Below are 9069 nucleotides of genomic sequence, written 5' to 3'. Positions count from 1 at the left end.
AGTTCAGCAATAGGAAGTATTTGGAAAGGATGATTCATTGTACATTTACACAGCTTTAGCCTTAGGCCACATCAATTTAATTTCTTGGTTAACGGATTTTTGTAGAAAAATAATGGAGCGGGCGGGCGAAAAAAATAAAAAATAAAAACAGCCCTAGGCATCATATTATGGCCCAAAATGGTACGATAGGAGCCATGAAGTCAACACACCAGGCTGGTTCAAAATTCAAATAATGAATTTTGAACTTTTAATGATACCATTAGGTCCTGCTTCTCAGAAGAAGGAATAACTATAACACCTAGGATGAAAAGGACTGTTTTGAACTGTTCAGGGCAAAATATGAGCATTTTGCAGTTGATTCTGAATTTTTATTTTTATTTGCAAATCAGAAAAAAATGAAGCGGGCGAATCTGTTAACCAAGAAATTAAATTGGTGTGGCCTTATGCTTCATTATCATGCAGTAAACATGAAGTTTCTGAGAAATGCATGTTTTAAGCTCAATTTGTGTGGAGCGAAATTCATTATTATTGTTTATTCAGTGAAATTCTATTTACTGGAATGGAAGTTGTTTTTAAGCCTGTTTTATTATAGGTTTTACACAGCTTATGTTGCATTGTCATGAGTCAAATTTGGGTAAACATGATGTTTCTAAGAAATGCATGCTTTTACCCAGAACTTGTAGAGCGATGGTGTGTTTGCAACTTGATTAAGGGCAGGGAATGGTTATTCATAATTGGAAGTATGAGATCTGATTGGAAGTATTGTCTTTGATATCTCTCAGGTCTGCGGGTTTTACACATCTTATGTTGCATTATCACGAGTTAAAATTGGGCAAACATGGTATTTCTGAGAAGTGCATGTTTACCCTCAATTTGTAGAGTGATGGGGTATGTGTGCCGATCTAAATTTAGTGCAGCGAATGGTTCATGCCCGTAGCCAGGATTTTGAATGGGGGGGGGGTTCTTCCCACTGCTGGAGGGGACCTCGAGCGCCGTAGGCACGAGGTTCCTAGGGGGGTCTGGGGGTATGCTCCCCCGGAAAATTTTGAAAAATGAACCTTCTAAAATGGCATTTCGTGCGTTTTTGAGAGGATTTCCAAGAAAAAAATCAGAGATAAATTTTTATTCAATGACAAAGGGAGCAGTTTTTCTACGATTCCAGTCCATCTTTTCAAGAAAAATCTTGGACCTTTACATAAAAAGTGGACCAAAAAGTGGACCTTTGAGCCTTGTGGGGGGGGGGGGGTTCTTCCGAACCCCCCCTGGCTACGGCGGGCATGTGGTTTCCCATAAGTGGAAGACTTTTGGATGCATGATGTAAAGGTTTTACACAGTTCGCGCTTTATTTTCATGGGTGCAAATCGGGTAAACATGATGTTTCCAAGAAATGCATGTTTTTTACCCAGAATTTGTAGAGCGATGTAGTGTTTGTAACTTGATTTAGGGCAGCGAATATCATAGGTATTACGCATGTATTACGCTCGTTGTGCAGTTTGGGTAAACATGTTGTTTCTGAGAAGCGCATGTTTACAGGTACTGCTGTCGACATGTCAGCCAGTCAGGGAATCAGACACGCTTAGATGGATCTAGGAAGGGTCGAGTGGAACCTTAGTAAGACAATACTGGGGTAGAGGAACAGACCGAGTGGTCTACTTTAGGTCCTTTAGGTTGGGTGCCATATCCTCCGTAGTTTCCGCTGGCTCCGTAGTGTCGCTGGCTTTGTACTACGGAGGATGGCACCAGGCTGTATCTTCTCGGCCCGGTTTGACTGCATCTTTTGGAACTGAATTTTGATTCCTTGACCGTTGAGAAAATGGCTTGCAATGCCATTTATGTTACATGTATTATGTATATAAATGTGTACTGTTCTAGATTGGAAGCCGAGCACACCAACATTGCGTTGACAGCAAATGTTCTTGAATACTTTTAATATGTGTCTATCTTTGGCTCTCGGAAGTTCTCAGAGGGAACAGAGCTGCGATACCAGCACTGCTATAAATGTTCAAACCTGCAGGCCTGTGTATTGTCAAACCTGCAGCTGCGAAGAGAGCAAAGATAACCCTGGTGTAGCCTCTACCAGGCTTCGGAAGCGGCTGGGAAGAGTACAAATTGGCTAAATAGATAGATAACATGCCAGGGGAGTTGGTCCACTAGAGGAGTACAGTTTGCAACCTCCTTTAGGGGACCAACTTCCCAGGCATGTCATCTATTTGGCCAATGTCTACTCTCTCTAGCCGCCTCTGAAGTCTGGTAGAGGCTAGCCCTTTACTTTCATTCTAAAAGTACAGGGACTTTCGTATGGCCTACTAAAACTAAAATCGAACAAAGCTAAATTGTTAGCGAATACATGTATGGATAAAGTCATCCTACTTACAGAATATATATTTATGCAGCAATCTACGTACAGAATATGTCAGTGGCAACATTTGATGCATGACCCGGAGAATCAGTAGCACCACCGGAGGTAATTCTGGTATAAGCTTTGCGAGACTCGTGTTTTTGTTACTTTTCCTTTTAAGGCCACAGCAAATAAATTTTATGGATGGCGTCCTCCGCAGACTCCAAATCTGATGCGAGCGGGCGAAAAAAACAAGACGCCCGAAAAAACAAGGTTCCTACATTTTAAAATTTTGACTCAATCATTGTACAAATGGTTTCGATTCAGTGGGAACATCACATATACACAGCCAGCATCACATATCACTGCATCAAAGTAAGAAACAAAACATTAAATCCAACATAAAAGCCTATTCTTGTCTCCTCTCTTCATAGTTATCTGACATCCACCTTCCGGCATGGCAACAGACATATTTGCCCATTTTCGGCATGTTGACCACTGTCAGAAGGCAAAAAAATTTCTTGTTTTTTTTTCTTCCAAAATCAGGCGAAAATTAATGCGCGCGTTGATGTCATCCATAAAAAATTACTTGCCGTGGCCAATGGAATAATTCTGGCAAGCATTTCGTTCCGTCGGATGTTGCAATCATCGCGTCCTGACTTCCGTTCCAATGCAGAGCGCTTGTGTTTGGACAACAAATACGAGTATGAGCTTGGCCGCGTTGTCGCAGTTATTGTGTGCAACTTTCACTACGTTTCCTCCGTTTTCTGCCAGCTGTACAACTAGCCTGGATGCCCCGTAGTTAGCCATCGTGCCTGGGCTGAGTGGAGATGTGGGATTATCAATTGTTTTATTGCAAATTCATTGCCCGAGGGTAATTGCAAGTACAGAAGCAACATTTGGTATAAGAATGGGCAAATACACAGAGAACTACTGATAAATCCTAAAAACTATTGGGTTTGACTTTTTTTTAAGACAGAGGAAGACAAAAGATCCCATTTTTTTCTATAATGGAGAGTATTACTTCCTTGGGGACATGTTGGCCCTCGGGAGCTGAGGAACTGGCCTGTACTGTGTACGCCCTGGAAACAGTCTTGCACCCAGGCTATGTAGTTATTGTGCGCAACTTTCAGTACGTGTCCTCTCGTTTTCTATGCGTCAACCCAGATCTTTCAGCGGAGGAGAAAGTAGGACAATGGAGATTATTTGTGTTTATAGAGCTGAGGTGTTTGTTGTGCCGATATGGCGCATCCATCTTAATGTCACTGTATTCAAGTCTCGGCGATCTGTTTTGATTTTCGGTCCCCAAGAGTCGGCATTAGTAATTCATCAATTCAGCTGGTCTGACAAAAAACACACTGTACTGAAATGGGACTTTGTATTCAGCTTTAATTGCTTTAAACTCAAGTTCTACGTTATTTGCTTAATGTCAGTGTAATTTGATTTATTTCTTGTGTATGTAACTACTATGCACGCCGTGAGGAACACCTGAAAAACAGGTCACGGACTTGCGTGGGATCTACTGGTAAAATGAATAAAAAGGAAATGAAATGGAATTGAATTGAATTGAATTAATGGAATGAAATGAAATATAGCCATGGAAGCGTGAGTCCGAGTTTCCCAAGACCCAACAAAGCCCACAAGATTCTGGGAAATGCTCACATGTTTTCACAGGCAGGTGAATAAATGAGTTAATTTGTTATTTTTGTTTTTGAAGCTTTGAATATGTCTTCTCGTGGCACTGGCGTCCGGTCTGCTGCTTGCCCACTACCGACCAAAACATCCTCACAGATTCTGTGATCAATTATTGTCGAATTAATCTTTCCTCCAAACGAGATTCCGGCGCGGACAGATCTAGGTAACGGCGATCCGTCTTCCTGTCGTTTCCCCCATCCCGCCTTCTTCTCATTATCCATCCGATCAGGGCTTCTGGATTCAAGTGGCCTGGTGACAAAGTCGCAGAGGTAGCCTGGATGCCAGACCCATAACTCGCTCGGCCATGGCCCAGCGTTTTAGATCAAAGCCAGCGTGCCTGGATAAGGGTCTAACTGAGGGAGCGGTGGTAGTGGTGGTACTATTTCCTTAGGCCCTAGAGCTGGCCTGTGTAGGCCCTGGAGCTAGCCCGTGAAGACCCTGGAAGCAGTCTGGCACCTCGGCTACCATAGAGGACGAAAGACCCATTACTCCATGAATATTAATGGAATAAAATTTATTTAGTTGTGCCCTGTGCCCTCTGTCTGTATGATCCTGGATGCACGCTAGGCCCAGAGTTAATAGCCAACGTGCCCGTGCAACTGAGGGGGCTGTGGCATAATTTCATTCAGTCCATGAACATGTTAGCCCTGGAAAGAGTCTGTCACCTAGGCTACTGTTTGCCAGATTGTGGCGTGGTCGAGCTCCCACCGAACTCAGGTTCTGCACTCAACTCGGCAGCTAAAATAGCTATAGGCGTGTTCGCCAGATTTATGATTCAGGGCTAGGTGAAACTCTTTCAGGACTACAATTTCAGGTACTGTGCAGGAGACTGCACGTGTGTTACTATTCATCCGATCCCGGCTTGAAGGACGAAGTGACACCACCAGTAGTTGAACAGAAGCTCTGATCTACACATCCACAGTCCGTCTCCCAGGCTCTTAGGTCCTACAGGTGGCAAGGCGCTCCGTTCCGGTCAGTAGACAGAACAGGTAAATAGCTTTTATCAACAGTTATGGTGGCGTGTTGTCTTGGAAGGTCTTGCTGGTAGTTTGACGTCACTTTGTCTCCAGTTTAGATTTTGATCCCTAACCTAACACCAACACTAACCCCCACGATAATCCTATAGGCAACCTTAACAGTGTTAACACTAACCCTGGCCCTAAACTTCACACACGCGCACTACTACCTAGCCTGGTATCCAGTCTGATTCGTAGTCGGGACCGCAAGAGCTCTGGCCCGCCCGCCTCACATAAGCTTCCCGGTGTGTATTTCACGAGAGATTAATTAGCCCTCTAGTTGGGGGAAACCAAATCCCCGAGCATACTGTCTCTGATTAGCGTAACACTCCTACCGGGACGGTCTGTTGCACTGGGCGGGGGAAGCTCTTAGAGGCCCCGAAGACACAACCTGCCTAAACACCCCAATACCACCAACCACGATCAGACTGGATACCAGGCTAACTACTACCCTACGGAGCAGAAATCTGGCGGAGCAGATATTTCGCGTGACACCGGCTGACCCTGTTACCTAAGGACGTAACGGCTATCGCTGACAAGTTCAAATAAACCAAGGCTGGCCTCCGGGTTTCAGCATAGGCATAGGCGGCGTCAGATCATGTGCTTGACAGGGAACACTAGATACTAAAGCAAACATCTATGTTTACCACAGCGCACACCTTGCCTTTTTTTTAATATTCCGAAACATGCAATCACAAGACGTGGTGACGGCACACTCAAGTTTTTTCAACTTATATTAATGCCGCCACCAACACAGGGACAGTACAATACTCATTTACACCTGAGCGAAGTGAGGAAAGTCGTGGCCTTGCCTTGGCGTCCTAATAAAAAGATGTTGTCTTTCTTAATCCCCTGTCACGCATTCAGGACCTTCTCCGGAACACCAGACGACCAAGGCCAAGTTGGTTGAAGTTCGGGAGGAGTCTGACCAGATTTGGGACACCTGTCTATACGAATCGAGTCGAATTTGAGTTGAATTCGAGTCAAATTTCACTCACGGCCAACCTTTTTAAAACACTAGCCAACCACTAGCCGACCACGGCCGAACCTCCCGTCAATACCCTAATGTTTTTAACATTTTGAAACATTCGGCTGGCGCTGCCGAACACTAGCCGACCTCTCCGAACACCAGCCAACCACAGCCGACCTTCTACTCTCCAAGCAGAGGTTGTGGGGGAATGATCGTTACCTTTTTTTTCTGTCCTGACCCCCACCAACCGTCGGTGGCCGCGGACCTTCTCTGGCTAATGGATACTGCCTGGCCAATTTGATACTGTCTTTTTGCCACCGAGAGGGATCTGCTTGGAGATTACGACCTTCCTCCCGACCTACTCCCGACCATGGTTGGAGGGAGATCGGCAGTGCGGTCGGGAGGTCATATTCGGCTACAGGAGCTTAACTCCGAACACTAGACACCAATGCAAACATCGGTGTTTACCATACAATGCACAGCTCAGGGCGTCCTTATCCAAAGATGTTGTCTTACTTAAGAACTGGTGGCCCTGTGTAGGGACGACAGGACAAGGCCGCTAAATCGCCTTAATCTGTCCATAACATGCTGGTCAACAGGAAGATGAAGTACTTCTCTTGAAAGTCCATCTGTGTTGGTATAAGTCATTATGAAACTAGTTTGTACTGTTATTGAACTGTACAACTCCAGTCTTCCCGTCACGGATTGCTCATTCCTTGACAAGGACTGGAGTCGTACAGTCGAAAAGAAGTCCAATGACTTGTGTTGGAAATTACAGTTCAAATTAGTTTCAACAGGAAGATGTGGGTTTATCACAAATTGGCGCGCGGATTTCCTTCATGGACAGGCAGGAGGAAGTACTGTTGGGTTCAGGTAAACGGCAGGTCAATGCCCTATGTATGCTGAATTATCTGATCTTTTTAATAGTTTGAAGCAATTTTACTATTGTCTGAGGGGAAACCACGACAGGAATAAAGTAGTCGGGCAACGTCTTGCAAAACGGCTGCGAAACCTGGAACCTGAAACTAAGTCAAGAAAGGAGACTTGATGCCTTAGACAGCAAGTGCTTAAGAAAAATCCTGGGCATTAGATGGGGTGACTTTATCTCAAATAATAACATCATACTTCAAACCAAGCAACAACCAGTGTCCTCCATCATTTGCAAACGCCGGCTCAGCTGGTTAGGACACGCTGTTAGACTACCACCAATCAGACTCGCCAACCAGGTTCTGCAGTGGTGCCCAGAAGGACGGAGAAGGAGGGGGCGTCCAAAGATGAACTGGCGACAGACAGTCGAGAGGGACCTTCAGGCAGTCAGCATGAGCTGGAAGGAATCCTTGAGGCTGGCTGCTGACAGAGGAAGCTGGGCTACTTTGACTGCCTCATGCGTCACGAGACGCGGGAGCCCCTAAGTCTAAGTAAGTAAGTCAACGTCTTGCAACGATTTATTTCATGGCCTTAGTCAGGGAGAAGTCGGGTTCAGGTGAACGACAGGTCAGTACCCTGTGTGTGCTTTGTATGTGATTCATCTGGTCTTTACTTTTTATAAGATCTTTGATGCAATTTTATTATCGTCTGAGGGGAACGACTGAAATAAAGTCGTCAGGCAACGTCTTGCTGTGTAATAACGACTACATTTTGTACATGCCAGGGTAGAGACTTCGATACAGGGTCTTCGTCCACAGAGACTCCGATCAGGAGGCTGGTAATGTGTTAAGGTGGTTTCCCATTCACGAATCCAGTGAATTTCAAGTCAATCCATCGATCTAAAGTGACACGAATGAAAGGAAAGTTCTGTCACAAAATTTCCAGAGTCCAATCTGGATCTCTGCCGGTAGAATTCTAATCGCTTCATTATAAAGGTTCATCTGCCCACCCATAGTTCTTCACCCCAATTTAGCCCTGCCCTCCCTGTACTGACGCAAGGTCCTTGACTGACGTCAGACATGGAATCGAGTTATCTGCCATAATAGCAGGTACCAGGCCCTACTTCCTGCCCAGGGCAGTCCAGTGTGCTGCGGGGGAGTTTATAGTCTGGGTACCAGGGCAAGTACATGTACAGTATACAGGCTAGTTCCTAGGCTCCAGGGCCAACCTGTTCCATGGAGTTTTACCATAAACCAAATAGACTCCACTGAGTTAGACTGGTCTCCACCAGACTCCTTTGCAGGCGGAATGAATAATAGAAATTGGCCTTAAAAAGGGGGATTTAATTGGCAAATGGACCCTCTCTGGTCGGCCAACTTCTCTGGCCAATTCTAAGGCCGATTTCTACTGTTTATTCAGCCCGCAAAGGAGTCTGGTGGAGACTAGAGTTAGATCCGGTGCGAGAGACAGACCGCGGGAGCCGCGAACTCAGATGGGATCGGGGCTTGCGTGTGGTTTTCCCTGGCGAAGGGAGTATCGTATCGTGTCGTGCCTGAGGTCTGGCATCCAGGCTACAGACCGGGAGTTTGGGTACGCACGAGTGGCCGTGATCCCGGGATAACTATGCAGCTTTCTGTCGTGTTTTTACAACTAATGGGCGCTACACTTGACACCCGGGTCGGCTAACACTCGGCTGTCCGTCAGGCGAGGAGCAGCAGAACGCCGGGCCGGGCGGGGCGGAGTTTCTAGTAGGGGGCTAATCTTTCAGGGCTCTAAACAAGTAAAACGCTAAGAACAAACTGCGCTCGTACAGACTATTCAAATCTACTTATAATGAAGAACATTATCTGAAAATCCCAAACGGAAGTCAAAGAACCACCATCACCAAACTACGAATCAGCTGCCATAAACTCAGCATCGAAACAGGAAGGCACAACCGCACACCTCTGGAGCAAAGGATTTGCCAATGCTGTCTTGCCATTCTTTTAAAAGATTGGAGTCAGGTTCAAAAGTGATAGATTTTAAGTTCAGGACTACTTTACATAAAGGTGGGCTTGATACCAGACTGTTGTCAGGGCCTTGTCATGGCCAGTGAGAACAGAGGGGTGTCTACAGTTTGGGACACGTCGGTCCCGGAGCTGAGAAGTTACCTTGTACACACGGTCCTGGCAGCAGTCTGGCAC

General features: G+C 45.7%; 1 protein-coding gene across 1 annotated transcript in view; it reads left to right on the top strand.

Annotated features, from left to right (window-relative positions):
- The first annotated feature begins 4843 nt into the window (after positions 1 to 4843).
- The window catches only part of LOC109472304 (protein phosphatase 1 regulatory subunit 12B-like), a 79001-nt gene continuing 74775 nt past the window's right edge, over positions 4844 to 9069 (top strand). The window contains exon 1 of the mRNA XM_019771986.1: positions 4844 to 5022. The gene's annotated coding sequence lies outside the window, so the exon portion shown is untranslated. The remainder of the gene's footprint in view (positions 5023 to 9069) is intronic.

Source organism: Branchiostoma belcheri, unplaced genomic scaffold (assembly GCF_001625305.1).
Source record: "Branchiostoma belcheri isolate BF01 breed outbred unplaced genomic scaffold, Haploidv18h27 scaffold27, whole genome shotgun sequence".
Lineage (NCBI taxonomy): Eukaryota > Metazoa > Chordata > Leptocardii > Amphioxiformes > Branchiostomatidae > Branchiostoma > Branchiostoma belcheri.
The sequence above is the reverse complement of the archived record's forward strand: the minus strand, read 5'-3'. Positions and strand labels throughout refer to the sequence as shown.